This window comes from Podarcis filfolensis, assembly GCF_964270895.1.
Source record: "Podarcis filfolensis genome assembly, chromosome: 14".
Lineage (NCBI taxonomy): Eukaryota > Metazoa > Chordata > Lepidosauria > Squamata > Lacertidae > Podarcis > Podarcis filfolensis.
In genome coordinates, this window is record NC_139616.1 from 10,594,205 (window position 1) to 10,601,467 (window position 7,263).

Below are 7,263 nucleotides of genomic sequence, written 5' to 3' on the forward strand. Positions count from 1 at the left end.
CAGGATCAATAAAGAGAGGCCCATTTTTTAATTTTTTTTTATTTTAGTACTGTGTCAGGAAAACATGCAATTTCCTTCCCCAATTGCATAGTGCAGGGAACTGTCATCAGTCGGAAGCTCTCTGCATTCTGGGTTGCATCCGACTTTCCTTCAAAGCAGACCTATTGAAATGAATGGGCATGTCCAAATGAATGGACCGAGGTAAAGCAAAGCTAAGTTTTACTTATTTATTTATGCACATATTGATTTATGTCTCTCCCCCCCCGCCCACCCCCACACATCTCAAGGCAATGTACAAAGTATAATAAAACCAGATTTTAAAACAGTTAAAAACAACACAGATAAATTTAAACGCTTGTAGCCAAGTAAGTTCTACAGCCAAATGATGGTCTACTCTGAGCAGGAATAACCTCAAAGCAATACAAAGTAGACACGCAGGGTGGAGATATATTCATCCTGCTGGGAAAGTTTTTGAAGCCAAAACTGTCTTCAACTGTTTCGGGAAAATGCTGATGGTGGGCACCTGTCATATCTCAAAAGAAATCCCTGCAAGGGGTCCTTCCTTCAAGAACACATTCCAAGGGTGTCATCCCCCCGCCAGGAAGCAGGCGTGTGGTCTGGGGAGAAGTCATTGCCTGAGAAGGGTCCTGAGGACTACATAGGGAGGACTGGAGGGCCGCATTCAGGCCCTGAGGTTCCCCATGCCTGCACTATGCCATGCTGGATAGCATAGAGCAATAATTTAAAAGATTCTGGCTCAGAAAATGATTTGTCGCTGCCTGCCTTATCTTTGCTGCAAAGCTAATGAGTGAGAAGAACTGGAAAAAGAAAACATCTCCTTCCGAATCTGAAAAGTTTGAGAAGATCTGGTCTAGACTGACAATGATCAAACTAACCTCCTATAAGAGACGTTACAATCAGCCCAATAGGTTTACAGAAAGATGGGGATTTTGTGTGTGTAACGCATACCCCCCAACATTTCTCCGATGAAAATTGGGACGTCTCATTCCATAAGGATAATTTTACTATTTATACCCCACACATCTTACTGGGTTGCCCCAGTCACTCTGGGCTTCTTCCAACATATATAAAAACATTAAACATTAAAAAAAACCCTTCCCTGTACAGAATTACCTTCAGATGGCTTAGGGGTTGGGTAACTCCATACCCTCCAACATTTCTCCAATGAAAATAGGGACATCCTAAGGAAAAGTGGGATGGGACACGGGTGGCACTGTGGTCTAAACCACGGAGCCTCTTGGGCTTGCCGATCAGAAGGTCAGCAGTTCGAATCCCCATGATGGGGTGAGCTCCCGTTGCTTGGTCCCAGCTCCTGCCAACCTAGCAGTTTGAAAGCATGCCAAAAAAGTGCAAGTAGATAAATAGGTACCGCTCTGGCGGGAAGGTAAACGGTGTTTCCATGCACTGCTCTGGTTTTGGTGTTCTGTTGTGCCAGAAGTGATTTAGTCATGCTGGCCACATGATCCAGAAACTGTACGCCTGCTCCCTCAGCCTGTAAAGCGAGATGAGTGCCGCAAGCCCAGAGTCGTCTGCGACTGGACTTAACTGTCAGGGGTCCTTTACCTTTTTTAAGGAAAAGTGAGACATTCTGGAATCAAACCAGAAACCAGGACTGCTTCTCTAAATCAGGGACATCTCTGGAAAATAGGGACACTTGGAGGGTCTGGTAATGACACGGAATAAGCCTATGCTGTCTTTAATTTACTATAATGTTATTAGTTATTCATTTGTTTTAAGGTTACTTGGTGGAAATGAATGAAATAATAATAATTTAATGTAGCTCTTCTTCAAATGGTTTTGCAATTGGAAGACCAATTACACTTAACGTTTCTAGTTTTTCGTTCCTTTTTTTTAAAAAAAGAAAATATTGTACAGAAGATACAGAAATGCTGTCAGCTGAGCAGCAAAGGTCGGAAGCAGGAGTCAGTGCAGCAAAACAACCTTACAGCACTCCTATGTTTTGTGACACTTGTAACATCTCCGCTCCCCCACAAAGAAACCTGCTTGCCCATTTTCTGCTGCCCAAAAGGATTGATTCAGCTTTGAAATATGAAGTTCTGCACGTGCCGTTCTTGTTTTCTTCACAGAAAAGCCTTGCTGGTAAATATTGCGAGAAGAAATGGAAAGAGAACCACGAAGTGGTTAAGAGCAGCTCTGAATGGGAATACTGTATGGTCAACAGTGATTGCACTTGACCTGTGGTTACGCCTTAAGGGCATGACATGTGCTTGTTTTGAGAAGAAAGAGTGGTAGCTAATGGTGGCCCAGGGCAAATGAGGTTTTATTGGATTGTTGTTGAGGCTGTGTGTGTGTGTGTGTGTGTGTGTGTGTGTGTGTGTGTGTTGGGGAGAGGGGGGGTTTAGTATTCTCAGGAAGAGAATTCATTTGCAGAAATAGGATGACTGAATTGGCTTGAGCTTTCAACACTCCCAGATCAATAGCAGTCAGGGTAATTTTATCTCCAGGAGCACACACGAAGCCAGCTGCATGATCTACACAGCATGTGTGCTGGTTCCATGCTTGTTGCTTGCTTTTAGGGCACTTATTTATTTATCAGTAAAGAGGAGGCTCAGCAGTAAACCCTACACAAATTTGGAACGGAGTCCCTAAGGCAGTTGGATGGCACCTTGCACGCCTCCGTCCGGCAACTCCTGCAGCCAAGCTGGTGCCAAAGGTCTGGGCTCTGGGCTCTGGGCTCTCTCTATCTTTTTTTAATTTTTTTTTTTTTTTTTGGAGCACATCAGCAAGGCTGAGAGGGTGGGTCTTGTTGACTGAGCAGCCCAGGACCTCCAGAAACACAGTCCAGGCTTCCACCTCAGGGAGGTCACTTTGGTGCTGCTAACACAGCCTAACCAATGTGGGAGGCAGCAGTTCTGAATGGTGGACAGACACTATATTGTTCAGTGTTCAAAGTGTTGGTGCTGACCTTTAAAGCCCAAACAGCCTCAGCCCAGCGTACCTGAAGGAGCGTCTCCACCCCCGTCATTCAGCCCAGACACTGAGGTCCAGCTCTGAGGGCCTTCTGGCGGTTCCCTCACTGCAAGAAGCAAAGTTACAGGGAACCAGGCAGAGGGCCTTCTTGGTGGTGGTGCCCGCCCTGTGGAATACCCTCCCATCAGATGTCAAGGAAATAAACAACTATTTGACTTTTAGAAGACATTTGAAGGCAACCTTGTATTGGGAAATGTTTAATGTTTGATGTTTTATCATGTTTTTAATATTCTGTTGTGAGCTGCCCAGAGTGTCTTGGGAAACCCAACCAGATGGGCAGAGTATAAATAATAAATTCTTCTTCTTCTTCTTCTTCTTCTTCTTCTTCTTCTTCTTCTTCTTCTTCTTCTTCTTCTTCTTCCTGGAATCAATTAAAGGGTTAGAATTTAATCAAAGTCCCCTAAACCCCTGGATCCAACTGGGCTTCCATTGCTGGAATTGCCAGGCCAGCCTGATAAAGGCCACCAAGTATGAGTTGTTAACCTAATAAAGCAAGGCGATGAGCTCTTGAGAGGGACACTCCCTTCCCTGAGCTCTGAGGTAGTTAGAAGACAATGTCAGAGTTTTAGCTTTGACGTTCGCAGGAACGCAACATGGTAGCAAGGTAGCGAGCTGGAGAAAGGAAATGCAAAAGGGCTGTTGTCTGACTGATTTCTGGGCTCCTGTGGCTATGAGAGAACAAGAACCTCCGGGGCTGTACTGCTGGGAGTCCTTCAGTCATAGGCTCAGGTTGTATATATGTGTAAATAAACCCTATATGGTAAAGACACCACAGTCTCTGCTGTGCCTCATTTTCTAAAAGGAAACACAGATCCCGGGTAAGTACGCCTGGAACTCCTGGAATATGACACTGTTCAGAGACTGAGGTGACGTGCAACCATATTTTATTATTAGTTACACACTCTCTCACTTTTCTTCTAAAGAACTCTAGGTGATTCCTCTTCCCTGCTTTTTATCTTTGCAACCACTATCCTGTGGGGCAGGTTTTGGGGGTGGCGGGGAGAGCAAATTCACTGAGGAAACGCTCCAAGCCACAGCTCCGGTGGTTCACCACAAGAGGCAGTTGACGGTTCTAGTCCCCAGTGACCTGATATGGATTTAAACTTGCCTAACAGTCCTTACCTCTCACTCCAGAATTGTGGGAATTGTAGTTCTGCAAGGCAGACTCGGGCTCCCTGTCAGAGAATTCTAAGCATCCTCATCAAACCACAGTTCCAAAGCTTTGTTTTAATTTTTCATACTATGTTCCAGAAAACTGAAATTTCTCAGAAGATGCCTTTGAGGATTCCTCTGTGACCTTCCAGATCAGTCATGGCAGACGTATTTCCCTGAAAGTTAAATCAGCTAATTCTTCAACATGTAATCATAGGTGATTGTTGGGTGTGCTTCGCATGCGTTCTCCATTGATGTAGACTGACAGTGAAGTCTAAGAGGCCTCATGTGAACTAAGGGTGTGGCTTGAAGATGCCCCAGAATTCTCCCCACTGTCTGTGGCTCTTTGGCAACAGAGCTGGTTCAAGGCATGGGGCTGCTGGAGATGAAGGATATGAAGACCTCACTCCATGTAAAATCAATGAAGATACATGAGAATTAGGGAGGTTGGAGAAATTGTTGATGTTCATTTATTTGTCCTTAGTCTGGAATGGAAACCAAGCAACTGGTATTCAGTGTTGTTGTTGCAAATCTGCAAATGATACATAATTCCCCCTCCCTCCCTTTGCATTGTGTTTCCTTTGACTGGGACAACATAATGGCAACGTAACTTACAGAAGTTATGTAATTCCATTGCAGGGGACAGCAAAGTGAACAATGTAGCTTTTTTCGCAGGAGACAGACAGAAGCAGAACAGAAATAGCGCTGCATGTGAAGAATACAGGGCGAAACAGAAAAAGATGCACAGCACCATGGTGATTCTTAGGTTGCAGTCTAATAATATCACTGGTGACTCTTATAATACAATCCATGGACAGCAGTGTGGGTTTAATTTGTTTGTGGTTTGTGGGAGATGCCTTTGTGAAAATCACAGGGATTTCTTCCAAGGGTCTACGTTTTGTGCCATGGTGGTGCCAACACTGGATCTGTGGCACTGCCTGCTCAGTCCATGGAGAAAGATGTGTTCTGTGATTTAATGGTACTATTTTAACAGTCTTTCTTTTCTATGCCCTGCAGCACTCGTCTTATGACTGGCACTCGCAACAGTTTCTCATAATTCCATGTGTGCCCACAGGCCCCAGAGAGGCTGGAGGCTGCAGTAGCAGTTGCTGGGGTGTTGCCTTCAAGTCTTCTTGTTTAATGCAACACATTTATAATGGTTAAACAAAGGTGGCATTGTAGGAAATGGACATGAGGCCACTAGAGGGACCTTTGGCCCGAGCCAACAAATCTATTATTTTATGCTTGTTCTCAATGTGTAAACTGGCTGCACCAAGGGCGGAGAAATATTTTCAGCCTGAAGATTGCATTGCCTCAGAGGAAACAATCTGGGGTCCATATGCCTGTGGTGGGTGGAGACAATGGTGGGTGGAGCAACAGATATGACAGACCTTTGAACATGCCAGTCATGGAGAGGCCAGAAGTTTCTCATTTCACCTGGTCAAAGTTCAAGGACACGTTCCAACCATGCTAAATCCACGAAGGAGGTCTCAGAGCCTGGGTGGTGAGGGATGGAGCTGGGAAGAAAGGGTGTGACATGGGGAATGGGCTTTAGCTGAGGAAAGTCCCGAGGGCCACATACAGAGACCTGGGGGTCCATATTCAGTTCTCCACCCCTGAGCTACACTGTGAGCTCTTTGACAGAAAACTGGAACCCAACAGAAAACTAGAACCCAAAACAGACCAATTCCTCCTGTCAGAGCTGTCTGGGTGAGCTCTTTTTGAGATGGTAAGTGGTTCTTGGTGCTGCCCAGTCCTAAGCCAGGCTTGGTATTGATGGGCATCCAAATATTGTCATTAATTGACCAGAATTTCTTTGACAGAGTAAGCACCTTCCTCTTCACAGATGAACCCCCTTTTGTGGATTCTTCTTGCTTTGGAGTATAATACACTGAAGAGAGGAAAGGAAGAGGCTGATTTTTAAGAAGAAAGCAACACTCTGAGCAGCCCGTTCAGAAATTAGTTCTGCCAAAGTTCTTCGTTTTGAGGAATTTTGGCCACTTCCTATTATCTGCTTTTTGTGTGTGTCTTGTGACTCTGACTAAATATATGACGTGATTTTTCTAGCATTAAGATTCTTCTTTTTTTTTTGCACATCAGGGTTTTTTTTTTAAGCGACCTTCTTGCTGAAACAGAAAATTTCCCCGAGATGTAGCAATGTTATGTTCTTGTAACCAAACACGGTCTAGAGGTCTGGCAGAAAACATTAAAAGCTTTCTTAGTTGGGTTCTCTGTTTACAACCAATGAGGGGTTATTTTTAATACCAGCTCCTATTTCAAAGTTAAGGTGTATTTTTTCTCTCTGGGCTACCATATAATGTCAGCCGAGAAGCTATACTGTGAACTTGGTTTCAATTGCTGTGTGAAAACGCATCAGATTAAAGCAGAGCGATCATCAGGGCCTTGTCACATTAACTGGCGTTGATTGACAATTTCATGCTCAGTTATAGATGAAAATTCTAAAGATATGAACCAGGGACGGAGAATCTGGGGGCATTGGATTCCAGCTGCAACAACCTCATACCTTCCAACATTTTCCCAACGAAAATAGGGACATCCTATTCCATAATACTAATACTAATACTAATTTTATTATCTATACCCCACTCATTTGACTGGGTTGCCCCAACCACTCTGGGCGGCTTCCAACATATATAGTAAAGGTAAAGGGACCCCTGACCATTAGGTCCAGTCGTGACCGACTCTGGGGTTGCGGCGCTCATCTCGCTTTACTGGCCGAGGGAGCCGACGTACAGCTTTCAGATCATGTGGCCAGCATGACTAAGCTGCTTCTGGCGAACCAGAGCAGCACACAGAAACGCTGTTTACCTTACTGCTGGAGCGGTATCTATTTATCTACTTGCGCTTGACTTGCTTTCAAACTGCTAGGTTGGCAGGAGCAGGGACTGAGCAACGGGAGCTCACCCCTTCGCGGGAATTCGAACCGGCGACCTTCTGATCGGCAACTCCTAGGCTCTGTGGTTTAACCCACAGCGCCACCCGCGTCCAACATATATAAAAACATAATAAAACATTAAACATTAAAAACTTCGCTATTTAGGGCTGCCTTCAGATGTTTTCTAAAGGATGTATAGTAAC

General features: G+C 44.7%; 1 long non-coding RNA gene across 1 annotated transcript; it reads left to right on the top strand.

The window, feature by feature from the left end:
* Nucleotides 1-2,461: 2,461 nt before the first annotated feature.
* Nucleotides 2,462-5,981, top strand: LOC310748735. Its single transcript, XR_014541347.1, has 3 exons — nt 2,462-2,695; nt 4,264-4,381; nt 4,804-5,981. It is a non-coding gene; the product is annotated as an uncharacterized lncRNA (long non-coding RNA).
* Nucleotides 5,982-7,263: the final 1,282 nt, after the last annotated feature.